The sequence below is a fragment of the Patagioenas fasciata genome, chromosome 2 (assembly GCF_037038585.1).
Source record: "Patagioenas fasciata isolate bPatFas1 chromosome 2, bPatFas1.hap1, whole genome shotgun sequence".
NCBI classification, from domain to species: domain Eukaryota; kingdom Metazoa; phylum Chordata; class Aves; order Columbiformes; family Columbidae; genus Patagioenas; species Patagioenas fasciata.
Genome location: NC_092521.1, coordinates 27,352,718 through 27,372,385, shown reverse-complemented (window position 1 = coordinate 27,372,385; position 19,668 = coordinate 27,352,718). Strand labels below are relative to the sequence as shown.

The following is a 19,668-nucleotide window of genomic DNA, read 5'->3' as shown; positions in this document are numbered from 1 at the left end:
TGTTTCATGCAAAGATTTCTGAGTTAAAAGGTGTCCATTTTGACATCTTGTAAACTTATGTTAAGGTTTATATTGAGCCTTTGATTACTGAAGCATAAAAATCTCCATTAATAAATCCTATATATGTAAGCAGAAAAATTAACCTCTCAGGAAAAAAAGAGATGTGGAAGTGGATAGGAAATCTTGGATGTGTACACCACCTACTTTGTAATGCAGATCCTAATCACTGCTAATGGCTCTTGAGTCTGTCATTTCCTTCCACTGTGTAAAACTGGCATATTTTAAAATACCTTTATAATAGGGTTCCCTCTCTGCTTCTGCCTAATATTGCTCATAAATCAAAAATACTGAAGATGTAATCATTGGCTTCATGTCACACTAAACATTGAAAATCATTATCTCAAAATCCTTTGGGGAAGCAGACGAGACGCTCTCAGTTCAGCTCCCTGTAGATTGTAGGTCAGTAGCACAAAGACATAGCATATAATTGGACTCAAGTGGTAGTCTGAGCTCATAAGAGGCCAAGGACAAATTAGTCCAAATCGTCTCCTACTTTAAAAAGAGACATTTCAACATGTGCACAGTTCAGATTTGCAGCTGCCTGACGTACAGATAAATACAAGGTTTTAATGCTTCCAGAAACTGAACAGTGAACAATTTGGGTGTCTGAATATGTCAGGAAACATCAGCCTTTTTGATCCAGGGCATTTCTATGAGCATTTTGGCTTCAGGATGATGAACTCTGAATTCTTGAATTTATATTGAAGAGCACAAAACTCAACTTTAAACTCCAGATTATACAGGGAAATGAAGACCAAAATGAAAGCAGCATCCAAATAGTAACTGTAAAATGTTTCCAATAAATACCAGATATCTTTTTAATGTTATATGACATTTTACAGATGCAGAGAATAATCAAACATTTATTGTCAGGCAATTAGTACATTAAAATAAATGTAAATGCAAAAGTCACTGACCTGATATCAGTTTTGATGTCATGTAAATTGTACGTGTTTATTTTACCAAGGAAGTTTTAAAATTGCTAAGCACTTGTGCTGAAAAATGGCAGAATAAATCATGAAACAATCTTATATTCTCCAACTATCCAATATCAGCTGCAGCAGAAGATTAAGGTTATGACTCTCTCATCTGACTTGAAGTGTTAAATCAGTTCCTAAAATGCAGGAGACAAAGAAGCTGTCTGGTTTGCAACTTAGGTTCCTATTCACATCTGACTGTTAGTTAATACATGGTAATGCTGAGCACATTTCACATTTGGGGTAGAATAGTCAAATATTTGTTTCCTGAAAACACGTTTCTAATCCATCAACAGTAGTATTCATAATACAGTCAGGCTGGAAGGTGAGTGAAGTGGATAAGTTATGAGCCCAGGACACCAAGGACTCTGCTCTCAAGCTTCACCTCAGGCTTTCTTGGTGATGTTGGGCCGGTCACGTGGCCTCCTGTGTGCCTCAGTTTCCAGAGCTTATAGCATAACTCTCCACCAAAAAGGAAGACAGTCCTGTAGGTTTGTGATTCAGCCTAGCGAGCCTGGCAGGAGGAAACAACACACTGTGATTCTCAGTCTCTGGGGTTATTTTTGGACCTTTACAAGGAGGAAAAAGAGAGATGAAAGCACCATCTGAATTGTGCTTTCTGCTGCTGGAACAAAAGTAATGGCATCTATCAGATTTAATCAAGCTGTTTGCCTGCTTTTACTCTCCTGTACTTGAAACATTGCAGCACTTTATTTGCTTTGTAGTGTTTTGATACAACCTTTCCTCATTCTTTCAGTTTATGCTCAAAGAGATTTAGAATTGGACATAACTTTTAAGTGGTACTTTTATTATTTGTCTCAAGGGCCTGACTCAGAATCTGTTGCATTCCCCCAGCACACTAACATTTCAGCTGCAGCATTGCAGTCACCATTGGAAAGCAGTGGCCATACTTCTATGTTTCGTAACAAGTAAATGGTTCCTGTTGAAAAGGAGCTGGTAGAGCAGGAGGTGGCAGGTTCCAGTTTTCCTTCAGAATGACATTGCAGCTGCAGCTGGCTGGGGGTATGAGGCCAGCCAAAGACCCTTCAGGCAGATCTCCTTTCTCACAGCCATATGAGTTAGGAGAGGAGACACGTATTTACTACTGCAGCACAACACGAGGTTAAGACAGCAGGATGCAATTTGTGTTGACTTTTGCTGCAGGAGAACTGAACCCTCAAGAATTTAGCATTTCCCAGCAGCAGGTCTCAGACATGCCTGCTCTTCAGTGGTACCACCCCATCATTCATACAGCAACACTGCGTACTGGCTGTGTTCTGCAAGGTGCCCACCTCACCATGCTCTCTCAGCTGAAAAGGAATGGACATGCACACGCATTTGGTATTTTTGAAACTGGTATTTCTGCTCATTTCTACCCTTCCCAATCTTTCCTATCTCTTTTTTTTTTTTTTTCTTTCCCTCTTCACACACTTTCTCTTCTCTCTAATATTTTCCAACACAGCTTTGAAGTCATTGACCTTGAAAACATAAAAAAAAAAAAAACCAAAACAAAAGAGCAATTCACTTGCCAAGTGCAAATACCTTGACAGATGCAGCATATAAACCAAGCTGTGAAGTCAAACAAGCCTGTAACATCTCACATCAGAAGCCCTCTATCTCCCTCTGTCTGAGTTTCTATACTGTATTATTTTTCTGTTGATTGCATCATTCCTTTCTGAAGACTTAAACTCTTGAGACGGTAGCTGCCTTAGTTTCTATAATAAATATATCATAGTAATGGTGTGATTTATGGATTTTGGTAGTGTTTTTAACAATCCTGTTAGATGTCAGCAGGGATTTATGGCACGGATCCCTCAATCTTATAAAAACAGCCACAACAACCAAAAGCACCTCAAGAGCCTCTAACTCGTAGCAATCCCTAATGCTGTGGTGTCAATAGGCAGGATTAAGAGAACACAATGTATTAGTATGGGATTCACACTAAGGCTGCCCAGGAGATCTGGGGTCCCTTAAGGGCCACAGTTGTTCAGCTCCACACTGCGAGAACCTCTTGTAATGGTGAGACTCACAATAGGTATTTAACTCCAGACATGTACTTTAAAAATGCAAAATTGAACCTGGAAATACTTGAACCTCTGGGTCAAGTCCTTTAGCACAGAGACTGCAGTAGATTTACAACAATTTCTAAGTGTAGGCGAGCCACTAGAGGGAGGGAGAGGTCCACAGTGCCTCTGCAGCCCTTCCAGAGACAGCTTCTCCATCTCCTCCATCACCAAACACGGGCTGGACCCTGCCTTTTAATAGAGGCTGGGGAATTCGGTTTTGACCCTAATTGTAGACCAAATGAAGGTGGTAGAAGTTCCCCAAGGTCTTCAGTGTTTGGCCCTCCAAAAACTGCCTCACAGCTTTTCTTCATCCCCAGCCGCCGCTCCACATGGATGCAATTTCTCAGCACCAAGGCTGCAGGCCAGATGCACATGTCCCATGGACTGAATGTGGCCCAGGAGCCATCAGCTCCAGCACCATATGTAAGTGGTGTTTTACATACATATCAAATGTCAGGCCTCAGCTAAGTCACAGATGAAGTATAATGCTACTGCTGTAGCACAGTGCCCTTAATATTATCCTGCAATGTGGAAGAGCCCTTCCTCCAAATCATTAGCAACAGATGAGCTCTGTGCTTATTATAGGTCCCTGAGTACTTTGTAGCAAAAAAAACATATGCAGAAAAAAGTGTGTCTCCATTCCACCTCAAATGACTTTTAACAAAGAATTTAATAAAGATTTATAGGTTTTCAGAGATTGTTTTGAGCTTGGCCAAGGTCTCTTTTTTTAATCAGGCTTTTCCATGAGGGGCAGGGGAGGAAGTGTTTCCAAGGTTATAGAAATTGAAGCAATATCTCAGGTATCTCCAGCCTCACTCAATGTGCTGCTAGCCTTTTAACTTATGAGAGAGCAGACTTTGTTTTTACAAGTCTCATTGATAAAAGCTTTGTGTGAGTAATAAAATATTAGACCCTATAAGCTTATGCTAATACTCATGTACCTGGGCTTTATTAGGTTTGGAAATAAAAAAATAATCCCCTAAAATTTCAAAAAAATAAAAAGAAAATGTGCTGAGGGCAAAGAGGTGAAAACTATCCTTTGTCATTATTAATTAATTAAACTACTGAAGGCTGGTCAGATCATTGGAGATGGACAAATGTCAGAAGAAAGGTTTCAATCCTGCAAGGAGTTTGAAATGTCCTTAAGAAAAATTACAATTTGGGGTTATGATGGACATCATTCTAGTGTGAGTAAAGTAAAAGCCTTCCTTCCTGATAAATTGATGTTCGAAGCATTCTGAAATGCTTTTTAGAGAAGTTGTACAAGATTTTCTGGTAACTTGGATAAAGGCATTGAATTCAGGGAGGAATGGCTTGGAGTTAACATTTAAGCCTGAAGAGATTCAGCTGTTAATTAGAGGGAATAATGCAGTAAGAATTGAGGAAACACTAGTTTGGTGGACCTTGGAGATAATGATCCCTGTCAACTTAGAAGAAACATCCCAGGTCTGTTCATTTTTTTCTACATGGGTTGTGCTCCCTCAGCTACTGAGCATTCAGGTTGGCTTCCTGGAGACTCTTTTCAGCTAGACCACACTTTTCCTGAGATGCAGCATCCAAAACAGGACACAATACTCAAGATGAGTCATCAGAAATAGAGAAAATAACAAAAAAAAATTGCTTCAGATGTCTAGCATACTTTCTTTTGTTTGTATTTGCTCTGGCTGGGATTCGCTGTGTTTTTCTGCAGACCTGCAGTTCAGCTTGCATTTTTTGTGCTTTAAGCACACATCTGATTATGCCCACATGTGTTTTATTTACCCTATTGAACTGTATTCTGGTTATGCCAGGACATTTTTTTTTTAATTTACCAAAGCCATTTGGACCTTGGAGACTTCACTATATGAACTCCTCATGTTACCATCTAAGTATTTAACAAAAATGTTTGTTATAATACCTAATGTCAGACCTAGATCCCTATTGCAAAATCCTGCTTACTATATCAGTCCAGTTGCCAAATGTTAGGGATTTCGGTGTGAACAAGAATCCAGATCTCTTGGAGAGGGAATCAACAAGTTGCTGTGCTGTTAGAAGAGGGGGCAGAGTTTTCGTCCTCTACAATAGATAGTCCAACAGTCTATCCCTAATATCAGCCAGTTTCAAGGGAAGATTGAAGAAACTGCAGAATGGGCAGCTGTGGAACTAGGAAGATTATGCTGTAACCAGAAAATTACAAGTGACAGTAGCATAGCACATACTGAATTTCTGCCAGACAATATTATCTGGGAGTCTGAAAAAGGGAGAGTGACTGAACGAAGAGGTCTTAGGGAAGATAAATCTCATACCCAGTGAGAGAGGGTGGTTTTGTTTTTAAGTCCCTACCTGCTCTGCTTTGCAGGGGTTCTGACAACTGTTTCTATTACAGACTCTTCTTATGGATCTTGAACAGATCAGTTAATCTCTTTGAGTATCAAATTTCTTCCTGATTCTGAGCAATACAGACAGTTGAGGTGTTTGAGTGACTCCCTGATAATGCAAATGTCTCTCCCTAGCTACTGCCCCTGCCAAAAACAAACAAAGAAACAAACAAACAAACAAACAAACAAACAAACAAAACCATACACACAAAAAACCCCAAACAACAACAACAGAACAAAAACAAAAACAAAACAAAAACAGCTCTGGAAGCAAAGGATGAAGACAGAAAGCATCACAGATTAATAAATGCCTTGACTGGAACATAGTTTGTGTCTAATGAGACACCCATGTGAAGGGAGAAGATACATTAACAGCTCAGATAAGAGAAGTGAGGGAAGACAAGAGTTATCTGTGATAAAATAGATCGGATTAAAGTTGGTATAATGAGGAGGAAAAGGATTTTGTTGTTTTATTCAAAGCATTTGGATCCCATATAGGAAGTCTATGCAAAGCGAGAATTGCCAGTCTTCAGCAATGAAAAGTCAAGTAAGACACTATGGCATATGAGTTCCCTTAAGATCAAAGTCAAAATAGATTTATGACCTAGATTAGGACTCTGGTGCAATTTCATAGAATCATAGAATCATTTCAGTTGGAAGAGACCCTCAGGATCATTGAGTCCAACCACAACTCAACCTAACTCTAGCACTAAACCATGTACCTAAGAACCTCGTCTAAATACCTTTTAAACACCTCCATGGATGGTGACTCCACCACTTCCCTGGGCAGCCTGTTCCAGTGCCTGACAACCCTTTCAATGAAGAATTTTTTCCTAATATCCAACCTAAACCTTTACTGGCACAATGTGAGGCCATTTCCTCTTGTCTTTTCACTTGCTGCTTGGGAGAAGAAATCAACACCCTCCGTGCTACAACCTCTTTTCAGGTAGTTGTAGACAGCGAGAAGGTCCCCTCTCAGTCTCCTTTTCTCCAGGCTAAGCAGCCCCAGTTCCCTCAACCACTCCTCATCAGACTTGTGCTCCAGGCCCCTCACCAGCTTCGTCGCCTTTCTCTGCACTCTCTTTAGCACTTTGATGTCTTTCTTATGATGAGAGGTCCAAAATTTAACACAGTATTCAAGGCGGGGCCTCACCAGTGCCAAGTAGAGTGGCACAATCACTTCTCTAGTCTTGCTGGCCACACTATTTCTGATACAATCCAGGATGCTGTTGGTCTTTTAGGCCACCTGGGCACACTGCTGGCTCACGTTCAGCCAGTTGTCAACCAACATTTCCAGACCCCTCTCTGCCAGGCAGGTTTCCAGTCACTCTTCCCTGAGCCTGGAGTTGTTGTGACCCAAGTGCAGGACCCGACACTTAGCCTTGTTAAACCTCATACAATTGGCCTCATCCCAATGATCCAGCCAGCCCAGATCCCTCTCTATGGCCTTCCTACCCTCCAGTAGATCAACACTCCCACCCAACTTAGGCAGCAAAGTCTGATGCTAAGATGCTGAGAACTCATTACACATTACTTTGGGGCTGTATAAACCCAGGGGAAGCTGAAGGTCTGCTTTGTGCTTAGCCAAAGTGGCTGAAGAAACAACACAGCTCAGGACTTACTTCTGTCTGCATAGAAGAAGACAAAAACAGTTTATCAGATCATCTCCTCACTAACTTCCTTGCTATCTAGGTGATTTGATTTGACACGAGGAGACACCGTCTCCTAGAGTGCATGTGAACAACTCTCCCAGAATAAAATTTTTCCTTGGTGACCCTCACTGACCTCATTATATAACATCTCACCCTGCTCTCCAACCCAAATGCTGGAGGAGAAAGTGGGTGCAGAAACAGCCAAAACATAATTTGACCCTAACGGGGGGGAAGGCACAAGATGACTCTGTGAGGGTCATGGAGGCAGATATGCACAATGTGACCAACCACTGCGAATCAGAGCTAGGACAGCATGGAGTGGGCACTAGTACCACAGTTGTATGATGTTACTAGCATCTAATAATTCTGAAATTTTATGTACTGCAAATTGTATTTCTACCATATGCTAATACCAACCCTCACTATGCTTAAGGCTGAAAGAATCTATGAGCCTGGATTCCTTATGGTAAGTCACTCTGAGAGGGTAGATTCTATAGGATTTCTCAGTGTCATGCATGCACACATACATGCACACGTATGCACATGTGTGTATGAGCCATGTCAGATTCTTCACAAAATGAAGTCATAGCTTCTGTTTTCTTTGGAGATGGATGAGTGAAGACAGGTTAGCATTTATATAAGAGCCCAGCAAGTATTTCATTCACAGCAGGTATGGAAGGTACAGTGTCATTTTCTCTCTTCCCGTTCAGGTCCTTTCTTCACTCCAGAGAATCCAAGTTGAATCTCACTTGTGAGTAGACAGTTTTCTGATGGAGAATTGTTAGAGGAGAATGGATGTGATGAGGTAGAGTAACAGAAATCACTTCCTTATGAGTTTAAAAGGAAAGACTTAATTTCCTTGCTTCTTCGGAAGGAGAGTCAGCTCACTCTTTTACAAGACCTTTTTAAGCAGTTCAAGTCTGCATCTCAGCCTTGCAATACCCATGTCCCTTGCATAGCTCTGAATACCCTCGTACAAGTCCAGGTGACTCATATTCCTCAACAGGTTTTGTGCAAATGTACAGAACTCCTTCATCCATATGTGCCAAACCACTGAGCTTATGAAGTCAGAAACTGGAAGTAATTTATAAATCTAATTTCAGATCTCAGAACAATAATGCAAGACAGAATGGAGAGCTTATGTATCTCCTCTTCATGTACATTTACTGGGTACGATGTGGCCTACTTTTAAGTAAAAGTCATCATTTAACATAGTGTGTGTTTTGTTTAAAAGAGCTTTTAAAGGAACCCATTTGTCTCATTTTCCTTCCTGTTTTTTCTTTGCTCCTCACCTTTGAATACCACAGGTATTATTTCTGACTTACAGGGATGGTCATCTGTTGTCTCACTCTCATGTGGTCTCCCTGGATAGAAGAGAAAAGATGAACCTTGCATTCCTTCACTATCTTGGTCCCCAGGGAAATAACCTGTAGCCACAGATATGGAGCAGAAAAAATGAGTGAGCTGGGCTTTTCCACCATCCTTTATTTACACTTTTCATGGTTTCTTTTCTTTCAATATTGCTTATGTATTTACATTCAGCTAGCAGGCCAGCGGGGATCAAGGTCTTTACTCTGACTAGTGGAGTTTCTTATCGCAGCAAGGAAAGGTTATAAGAATCCAGATTAAAACAAACAAACAAATATATTGTAACTTGCAGCACTGTTTGGAACTGCTAAAATTATGACACCAAATATTGTTTTCTGGATCAATCTAGAGTAATGCAATCAGTGTCAAAGTAACTGTGAATGCACAGAACTATTGGTGCCCGTTAGTAGTAAAACTCCCTTTGTAAAGTAGCACACCCAAAATGAGGATATGATACAGTGCATTAGAAGTTTTATACTTGCCATAAATAGAGCTCTTGGGAGTGGGGGAGGGGAGTGGGAAGAGAGAGAGAGAGAGAATTGGTGTGCAGCAATTATGTAGCATAAACTGTGATAAAAATATTGGCAGAGATTAGTAACTTTTGCTTGGTTTCAGGTTTCATTATAAACTCCGATATCAGATGAGATTTAGTAAGAACTTTTTACCCAAAGGCAAATGAATTTTTTAATAACTCTTGTGAGCAACGGGGAAAACAGACCTTTTTCTGATTTTTATTTGCCATTTATGATTATTTTTGATTGCCTGAGACAACATGATGCACCAAGAAACACGAAACTTCTAGGAAGTCCATTGGGCAAATGTGGAAGGAAAGGAAGAAATGTTTCAGATGGCCTCACAGAGTCAGTCACCAGCCAGCCCACTGTGGGTGTCACAAAAACACAGCTATGATGCAGCAGGTGAAACAGGGAACTACTGCAAAGTAACATTGTGTAGGATTCAAGAAGGATGGAAAAATTACAATGTAGATTCTAGAATAAGGAGGCTATTTCTCTTCTATTTTACAAATAGTATTTTTCAAAAGAGTTTTATTTATACCGAAGATCTTGGACTGATAAGCCTAGCAGAGGCTGAGCTGGAATATCATTACCACACACTGTTTTTACAGGTAGGTAAATGCAGGGGAGGAAGAAGAGCCCATGGGCAGGTTAGGCATTATGCCAGCACAAAGAGTAGCAAGAGGACTCAACCCACTTCTCACCTTTCACTCAGTAGCTTGGGGTTTGTGCTTTCACTTGGCACCAGGAAAGAATATTTTCAAATTTCCTCTCTGTTGGAGGGAACTTGAACCCACATTATCTCCTTCACCGATCTGTCCTTACGTTTTCACTCACTTCCAGTTTGGATCCATTCCAGAGAACATAAAATACCAATATCTCTCCTCAGGTGAGTATTATGCTTCCAGTCAGAGAGCTCTCAGAGGGTAGGATCTTATGGCAAAATATCAGTTTGTGGGTCCTGACACCACAAGTTTCAGATCAGCATACAGTTATGTGATGATGTCCATGGCACTCTAGTTGGTGGCTTCTTCTTGCAGGAAGGAATGTCTGAAACTGTGCCTCCTTCATGCACCATTCATTCACTGAACTCAGCGAATGAAGGAGTTTCAGTTAGACTCTTTGATGAAAAATTTCATTGAGGCAAAGTCTTTCATGAGACAGTTACCTCACCTCCTACAGAAATTGGTGGACACTTTCTACAAAAAAGAGAAAACTTCTCAGCAACCACTTATGGGGGTACTCAGAGGAGCCTGCAGCCAGTTTCTTCAAGAGGAGTCCGTGGAGCTATGGGAACACAACCAAGCACAGGTGTGCCTGTGGGTTTATATTATCTTTAACTGGTCCTGCAAAGAGATTAAAGTGTTGGGGTAACTTCAAAGGCACTTGTTTAAATCTAGTCGAGGTTTCACTTAGTTTCTCTTTTTAATAAGAAACAAAAATACTAAAGTAGTTGCACAGAGACAAAAAAAAATCAGGGGCACCATAATGGACTTCAGTGCCGTGAGAACTAGCGCCTAATGTGACAGACTGCAATGAGGACATGTATTGTGGGAAATTACTGCATATGCAAGTCATTATTTCCTATAAAAATAACATGGAGTACCAAAAGCCACTGATGTATCTCATGAGGAATTTGCAGGAGATCTCCTTTAATTAACTTGAGTCACTAGTGAGTATAAGTAAATAAATCAATGCAATCTTGATCTTCTTAGAACTGAATGAGTAGAAGGTTCCTTCATTGCCTCAGGAGTCTGTCTCATGTATTGTTTCTTGATTATTCAGACTGACTGGGCTACCCAATGTGGAGGTGCAAGTTTCCCTCCTCATGCCTGAGTACCTTGTTAGCAAGCAGAAGAAAGCAGGACATGGACATCCTTGGAGCTAGTGCTGGCTTTCAGTGCTTACCTGAATTGACAGTACAGTTACCACAGGTTCATGACACCTCCTGTTCCTAAAAGCCTGTTCTTTTTCACTCTCTGCATACATGAATTAACACACTGAAGGAAAGTTAATACCAGGATCTCTAGGAACTTTGTTTTAGGAAGTCAGCAAGATCTACTGAGGCAAATGAATGTCAGAACAAGAGTTTCTAATTGTGCTCCTGTTCCCAAAATGGATTTTCAGTTAGAGTAATGGCATTAGCTGACCATGGCCGGAGAGAGGAAAGGGGATCAGGAGGAACTAGTAGCAAACACTGAGTGTATGTAGGCCTATACTTACCAGTTGTCTGTTTGTGACTCAGCATGTAAATCCCATTTCATGCAATTGTTTGGAGTTCCATGACTGAGCAAACTGTCTGATCCAAAGCCCACCCAAAATTTCAGGCAGAAGACTGACACTGGCTCTTTTCCAATCTTTTTCCAATTTATGACTCAGCTGGATTTGGAGCCCTTTGCATACCTTGCACAGCCAAAAGAAATGCAAGGACTGAAAAGCTTTGTGCTTCAAATTGACATTCTCTGCTGAGGTCAAACATTTGCTGGCTAGCAACACCAAAATCATCTTATATTACATGTCAAGTGTTAGCATAGCTTAAAAGACATACTAATTTCAAACATCAGAGAACAGAATAAAGTTTAAACCATAGGAGCAGTAATTTCTTACTCTGGAAATCAATAACATTGCACTGAGGAGAGCTGCAAAAGCTCTCCAGTTTCTATTGCCATAAGCCAAGGCTCTGATTCCCAGTCTAAGTGTTACTCAGCAGACTTTGATCCTCACTGGGAGGAAACAAGGATCTGACCTCTGCCTGAACTTGGGTCCTGTGGAGAAAAAGATTCCCCTGTTAGAAAAACAGAGGTTTCCAAGCTTCTTATACATCTGTTAGCTTCCTACCAGGCAGTGTATGCATGTGCCTGGGTAGTGTTCCTTTGTAGTCTCCTCTAATTAACCTCCCATAGAAGGTTGCCAGCTGATTGGCTGACCAACCTCAAAGAACTAAAAAAAAAAAAAAAGGAAATATAAAAAAATGCCAGGCAGTGGTTTTAAGCATGATTCTTGAATTAGCTCTGCCAGCTAGAGCAAACAAACAGCCCTGGCTGCTGTGCAGTAACCTTATTCCTCAGTCTGAGCCTAACATCAGTCCTTCCTCACCCCAACCTTTCTCACTTGGAAATTTCCTGATGTGATTAAGTCATTATTAGTTTCCTTGGGTAGATATAATGGAAATCTCCCAAGTGGAAGGAACTGTAAACATAGACCAAAACTCACCTCACTGCAGCTCTTAAAAAACATACAGAAAAAGTACCAGCTGGAGTTACTTTTCTGGTTTTGGCTGGGGTAGAGTTCAATTTCTTCATAGTAGGTGGTATTGGACTGTGATATGGATTTGGGCTGAAAACAGTGTTGATACCACAGGGATGTTTTAGCTGTTGCTGAGCAGAGCATCAAGGCCTCTCCTGCTCCTCACACCCCCCCACCAATGAGCAGGCTGGGAGGGGACACAGCTGGGACAGCTGACCTCAGTTGACCGAAGGGATACTCCATACCATGATCAGTAGTGAAACTGGGTGGAGGAGGCATGTTGTTCAGGGCTGCCATTGCTCATGGACTGGCTGGGCATTGGTCAGTTGGTGGTGACTAACTGGGGTTTATCTGCATCGCTTTTTTGGGGGGGGTTTGAGGTGGTTTTCTTTCTCTTAGTTGTTTTGCTTTTTCTCTATTTATTTTTGTTTGTTTGTTTGTTTTTCAATTATTAAACTCTATCTCAGTCCATGAGTTTTTGAATTTCTGTGTTTCTGATTCTTTCCCCCATTCCACTGGTTGTGGAGCAAGCCAGTGGCCGTGTGGTACTTACATGCCTACCAGGATTAAATCATGACAGTGAGGCTTGGAAGTTTTCCAGGGATTTGCTGAAACCCACACATTAGGATGCACAAGTTTCTTCCAACTTCCATAAAGTGGTAAACAAGTACGCACCATCCCATCTGCCATAATTTTTCATCTCTGATTCCTCCCAGCTCCTAAGGTTTGGAGTTATACACCTCCACTTTTTCTCACTGGATTTGGGTTTCCTTCTCTTTCTGCTGATGCTTTGTCTGGACATGTCCTCACTCCCACCAGCCATAAACCAAACTTCAACCTCCTATCTCCTACCTCTACCCACACCCATTTTCTTTCCTCTGCTTGCTTTTCTCCCTCCTTACTGATCCTGTAGCAAATGTCGACGTGGGATCAAGGGCTTAAAGCACATCAAGCCTGCCAGTGCTCTCACCCTGCTGCAATGCCATGGCTCCCTGCAAGCCTGATCACAGCATGATTTGCTGTGGCACAGCTGTGTGGGACACACTGGGAAGACACCTCCCTCTTCCCAGCACACTCTGCTGATCTCAGGCTGAGGTTTGATTCTTTCTTGCCTCTATCCTGCTTTCTTCCACTCTTCCTCACTTTTCCCTTCTTGTTAGTCACTTGGGGAACAGTTCTTTCCCATACAAAAGAAAGAGGGTAAAAGACCTTCAGATAAGTACAGCCATAAGTGAACTGGCTGTTCTGCTTGCTCTCCATGTAGTGACACACAGCAGGAGATTACCAGGCACATAGGATGGAGTGAAGGGGATGCAAAAGTGAGGGGTCTCCCCTGGCATATTGGGGATTTCTCTTCATGGACTTGAATGCTGCTCACTGTGGGACTTGGAGCAGGTTTGAATTGATCAGCTCATGAAGACAATCACATGACATGGATCGCTTGTGATGGTTAGAGGGTTTTTTCACTGACCTAGTTCTTTCCATGTTTCTGTTGCTCTAGTCAGTATCCTGGAGAAAGGGACAGGATAAAGGTATAACAGCTGTTTTAGGTAAGTAGTTTTTCACTGTTTAACATAGCCTGGCATCCTAAGCGCTATGAAATTAGTTATTGTTGACACTAATATGTTGGACTGCAAGTTTCATCATTCAACAATGCTTATATATACCCTTCAGGTTACCTACCTCTTTTCTGTTAAAGTGGATCAAAAAGCCGGTAGGATTTCTTAAAGTGTCTTGATGGTGACCTGAACATTGTGCCGCAGCAGCAACAAATAGTTAGTGGCTGTATAACAGTTCAAGTCATGCATGTTAATAATACATAGGATGGGAGAGCAGCCAGGATGGGACATTGGGCTGGATCACATCCACAGCACCCCAGAAGAGACTCTCCATCCTCACCATGCTTTGTTCACGACCGAAGGAGTAAAGTCTCTGCCTTAACCAGCAAGTTGTTGCTAAGGACACTGCACCTTTCTGTCTTTTTGATGGGTTTCCTCAATGTTTCTACCAGGCCAGTTTACAGTATGGGAAAAAGATTTAAGAACCCACTGTTCACCAAAAGTAGTGAGCCCCTGAATAAATGGTGCAATATTGAACATCTCAGAGCAAACACAGCAGCTGGGAAGCTGAGGACTGGCTCTTTCTTGGACTGCTAGGAGATGGAGTACATACCACAGAAAGTAATCCCCTTGATTTTCAAGACAGTAGGATGTGATATAAAGCTCCTGTCCTTAGAACAGCAATCTGGCAGGAATCACTTAGCAGACAATAAATTTTCGCTGGTCTTGTTAGATCCAAGACCTGGTTACTCTTAATCCAGTTGTGGATACTGGTCCATCTTTCCCCAGAGATGACTGTTAAAATTATACACCCATATCTTCACAAGACAGAGTAGTTTTCATAGCGTAATGGCCTTCTCTCTTCCTGAGATAAATCAGATTATATCAGAGGAGATTACTATGTATTCTGATTACTTGCTTAGAGCCCCAAGTCATAATCAAGTTCATTTATCTGCCTTCTTGCTTGAGGGCAGATTTTCTTTTGTGCCTCAAAAATACTATGTTTCGGTTATTTATAAATGTTCATCAGATCATTTGCCTGTATAAATTACAGCCTGAGTATTATCTGTAAACTGTGTATTTCCATTATTCATCCTGGTCCCTCCTCCTGATTGGATGCCTGAAACTTTTGAATGGAGAAAAAAGTGAATGATGAATAGTGAATCATGAATAATAAACAGAAGATGAGTACACTTTTTCAAACTCCTATTCCTCCATGAATATGTGTAGCCCTCTATATCAGTTGCCTTCACCAACATTCATATGCAGAGAAAATAGATTGAAACAAGACTAACAGAAAAAGGGCAGGAATGCAGCTGAATCAAATCAGGAACTGTGTTTTTTGTGCAGAGTTGCGAATGCACTACTCAGCAGTTATTCAGCTCTGGTAAAACCCAACTGCTCTGGGGACAGATTTATCTGGAGAGGCAAGAGCAGGTTTTTTCTCCACACATCCCACACTAACTTCCCCAGGAAGGGGGACATGTCACAGTGCTTCTGCTTTCTTCTACTTCCTCCTTAGCTGCAAAAGAGAAATAATTACACCTTTCCTTCTTCCTACAGCACCCTCAGACCTCTGAATAAATCGTTCTAAGTGAGAAAGAAGCATTTTAAAAGAATCATCAGTAACTGGCATAAATCATGTCAGCCTTTAGATTCTTAGCTTTTTAAGTAACTTACAGTTATGTTCAATGCAGATGTTGCTTAGAGATTATTCATAAATTATATTTTTCCCATGACAGATAATTGCTAGTGTCTGTGTGCCTGCCTTGTCAAATCATGTTATACTTCAAAAAAACCTTTTGGTCATTTAAACAAAACTTTATTTGCTTGTGTAATATCCAAAACTTAATGATTATTGTTTTCCTAAACAGCAACAATTTGCTCTCTTAAGCCTGTAAAAAAATATTCTGATTTAAACCTGTAGAGACAACTTGGCAGTGAATGTGGGCAATTACAATCATTCTTGCTCTAATTTATACAATTATAGGAATGTATTTTTCTTAGCTGTGGGCTCCAGCTGTCTAAAGTTGCTGACCAGAATGGAAACTGTGAATGTATTTTTCTGAAAGGAAGATGATTTTGTTTAGATTGTGAGATTTGCACTTCTCTTTTTCATGTTTTTAAGAGTGGTTCTGTATTAATTACATGTGCTTTTCACTCTTCTTTCTAATTAGGGAATCTATATAACTCTTCTAGTTTTGTACAAAAAGGCAACAGGATATTTTCATCTTTAGAAGGTAAAAAACCAAATCCCTGGGGTCTTACCTGTAAATGAAAAAATAACCCTGGACCTTCTGTATGTGATCTAACTGTTAGTAGCTAGTTACTATTAAGCTGTTTTGAACATTTTGAAATTTGGAAAAGAAATGTTCCTAACTTGAATAAAACTAGCCAAGGCTTTCAGGAACTGCTGGAGGGTACTCAGCCAAAATCATCCATTAGTCACCCACTAGTCACCCCTCTAAATTAGACTGAAGAGGGACTTACATCTGCTTTTCTCACAGAGTGAGTGTCTCAACCTGTTTCCAAAGAGCCTTTTGCCAGCTGGGACCCAAGATGGTTATGCTGACACCAACACTCTTAAAATACTTTTGGTTTTGATTTTGTCTTTCCTAGTGAAAAAAGTCAATTGCATTAAAAATTCCCAGTATGTTTTAGCCACTCTAATCAATATTGCAAAGGGTGAAATACCTTGCAGATACGCATTAAACAGACCTGTATAGCTCTGCTCTTTAACACTTTACTGAAGTGAAATGCCAGAAATTTCTGCAATTATGGGATGTCAGGATGTGAAGATTTTTCTGGAAGAGCTTTTAAAATAGAAAATGTTTTTAACAACATTTTATGCTATTAAAGTACATAAACGTTTTTATAAGTACTGGATATACTTTCTTCAATCACAGAAATAAGTGGTGTGTCTGTTCAGATTTTAGCTCTGAGCCTCTAAAAAACTATAATCAGGAAGTTCAAAGTACCAGCTTAGACTAAAATTCAGTTAATGGAAGTTTTGTTACCGTATTTTTTGCCACTTTAAAAAATAATAATACAACTTTGCTCATGTTTCCTTTGATGCTCCAATGAACTGCAGATTAGGTTCACCCTTTTAGTGTCCTTTTGAATCATCAAATTATAAATGCATTTCATCCGTCTCAAGGTATCACAGCAAAAATTACAAGATGACCTTTAGAAATGGCTAGTAAAGCACTGCTGCTTATTTTGTTCTAGATCTTACTGTAGACAATCTTTTGTCTCTGTCACTCTCAGAGATAAATTACTATTTCCACTGTGACTACACCTGTAATAGCAGCTGCCTTTTCAGCACCTGTCACTCTCTTTTCTAACCCCTCCTCATTCCTGCTTTTATTTCTTTCTGCCTGCACTGCAATTCTCTCAAGGAAAAAGTATGTATTTAACATATAAATACAAAATATACCCTGACCTTCCTTTCCTTTTCCCCTTGCCTGTCCTAATGGAGGCAGTTGCTGAAGGCTTTTTCCTCTTACTTCCCCAGTTGTTCCATCTCATCTCATCTCATTCCATTCCTTATTCTCATTAGCTTCTCAGTATACTCTGGCTCTTTTTCTATCACCAAACAAGCAGGTTTACTCTTGCTCAGCTCTTGCACACCAGCCTGCCCCTCCAGCCCCTGCACATTCTCCCTCCGTCCCCCTCCAAGTTCCAGCTGGGGTATGAAGTTTCCCTTCTTCCTCCTGCCAGACTGCCTGCCTTGGACTTGCACACAAATGAGCACATAATTTTGAAAAACTCATGTTTCTTCTGCTTCAGTAAGTTTTTTTTTTTCTTGCCACTTTCTTCCTGCCTCCCTAATTTCTTGTTTAGATAGTCTTCTGGAGGATTTTCTCGTTCTCCTCCCCAGTTACTGGGGGGAAAAAAAAAAAAAAAGTTGTACTCAGTAAGGCGGTATTTTTGGGATTTTATTTGATCCTTCTCACTTTCTGCTATGTCTCATCTGTCAACACAGGACAAGCCAGCGTGTCTGCATCAAAAAGATATGTCTTTCATACATGTCTTTACTCCAAACATATTTCTTTATATCCAAGTGAAAACCTTTTTGTGTTTCTTAAAATCCAACAACCAGGCTCAGCTGAATTCAGTGAAAACAAAATTCATAGCCCCTCTTCCTCATAAGCTTGTTTCTCTAGCTTTTCACAGCCTCATGACTGCTTTTCATTGTCACAATATTGTCATGCTGCTCCTAACTAGATGTGATCTTTCATTGAGATCTCTCTAGTTCTCCACTCCATGACATACCTTGGTGTTGCAGAGTCTTTCTAGCTTCTCTAAGATATATTTCCTACTCACCCTGATACCTGAGACTCTTGGTATGGATCCCATAATCTTATATCTCTTATATTACTGACTTCTCATGCTAATGAACGGAGAGAGCCATTTGAAGCTGCCTTGTTTTTTCATTTCATTTTGTTTTGTTTGTTTGTTTTTGTTGTGGTGTTGTTGTTCTTTTTGAGGAGGGGAGGGTATTTGTTTATTTGGTTGATTGTTGGTTTTTTTTCTGTAAAACCTACTTGAGTAGCACCATGCTGAGACCATCATCATCACACTGATCAGTCTGCTTGTTTGTATGGGTTATATCTGACCAGATGCAGACATCTTTAGATACAGGTGTATGTGAGGGAGCTCATTTTGACTTACTCTTTGGTGGACAGAAAGAAACAAGGTATTGCAAGATCAGATCTGATGTGTCAGTATCTCAAAGTGCCTGTTTTCCCTTCACTGGCTGTAAAAGAAGCTGGGGGTGACTAGCTCAGATGGTATCTGCAGCTGAGATATCTGAAACTATTGAGAAGAATCCCACTTTTTTTATGTTTTGAAATCTTCTTTCTTACTTTTAAAATTATATGTGGTTGGGAGCAATTCTGTATCCATGCCTCCTGGATCTGTGCAGAGCCTAATGCAACAGGGTTCGAGACCATGATTATGTTCTTGTGGTGCCACTATAATGCGTAGACTTCAAGTTATCAACAACATCAAAATGCTGTTCAAGGAAAAAAAAAAAAGACTGAAGAAAACAGCTTGCAAAGGTTAGAGGAGCCACAGTGATGTATAGCAAGAATATGGAGGCATTCAGAAACAGTTAATTGATGGCTTGTGTGGCTGGTATTCACAGTGTTGCAGTCCCAGTGACTCTAAACATATGGCAGCAATGATAATGCTGGAAAAGAACAATGGCATTTAGTCAACTGCAGTATATGGCACATATTTATTTATTTATTTATCTATTACTAGCAGTGATATGTAAAACTTTTCTTGTCTTCCTTTGGAGGAATTTTTAAAATTAAGATCTAAGCCACTTGGAGAAAACATTATGTCCTCAGACTTCCATAACTATAGGTAATGTTTAGTGAGAATTTTGCCTCTGTTTTACTGTGTGATTGCCTTTTAGAAATAAGTGAAATTCTAGGACTTGTTCTAATTCTTTTCTATTCTTCTCATGTCTTTGATTTTGCAGACCACAATGACCTTGTTTGGGCAAAAGGCAACAGGGATATGACTGAGATACATAAAATTACAAGTAATATGGTGATGATGAATGAAGAATGTTTATTCAGTATTTCCCACTATATTCGTATTATTTTCAAAGAGCATGAAATGAAATTGCCAGATAGCTGATTTAAAGCAAATAAATTAAATACTTTCCCCAGTATGCTGCAGAGTTAACCTGTGGCATTTGTTACCAGATTGGAAGAAAAATACCAGACATACAGACAAACAATATAGTTTTCCCATGGAAAGCTTGTTGTTTAGTTCAGCATACAAATCCAGAGTTGCAGTAGTATTTTTCTGCTTATGCAAATGAAATGTGACTTTTTGTTTCACCTAACTCTT

General features: G+C 40.3%; 1 long non-coding RNA gene across 7 annotated transcripts in view; it reads right to left on the bottom strand.

Annotated features, from left to right (window-relative positions):
- Positions 1 to 19,668, bottom strand: part of LOC139827136 (uncharacterized) — a 128,873-nt gene that overhangs the window by 64,970 nt on the left and 44,235 nt on the right. For 5 of the 7 annotated variants that reach the window (XR_011737374.1, XR_011737373.1, XR_011737369.1 and 2 more), the window contains exon 4: positions 8,438 to 8,539. The exons of the other annotated variants lie outside the window; for them this stretch is intronic. This is a non-coding gene — a long non-coding RNA (uncharacterized lncRNA). The remainder of the gene's footprint in view (positions 1 to 8,437; positions 8,540 to 19,668) is intronic. 7 annotated transcript variants of the gene reach the window in all.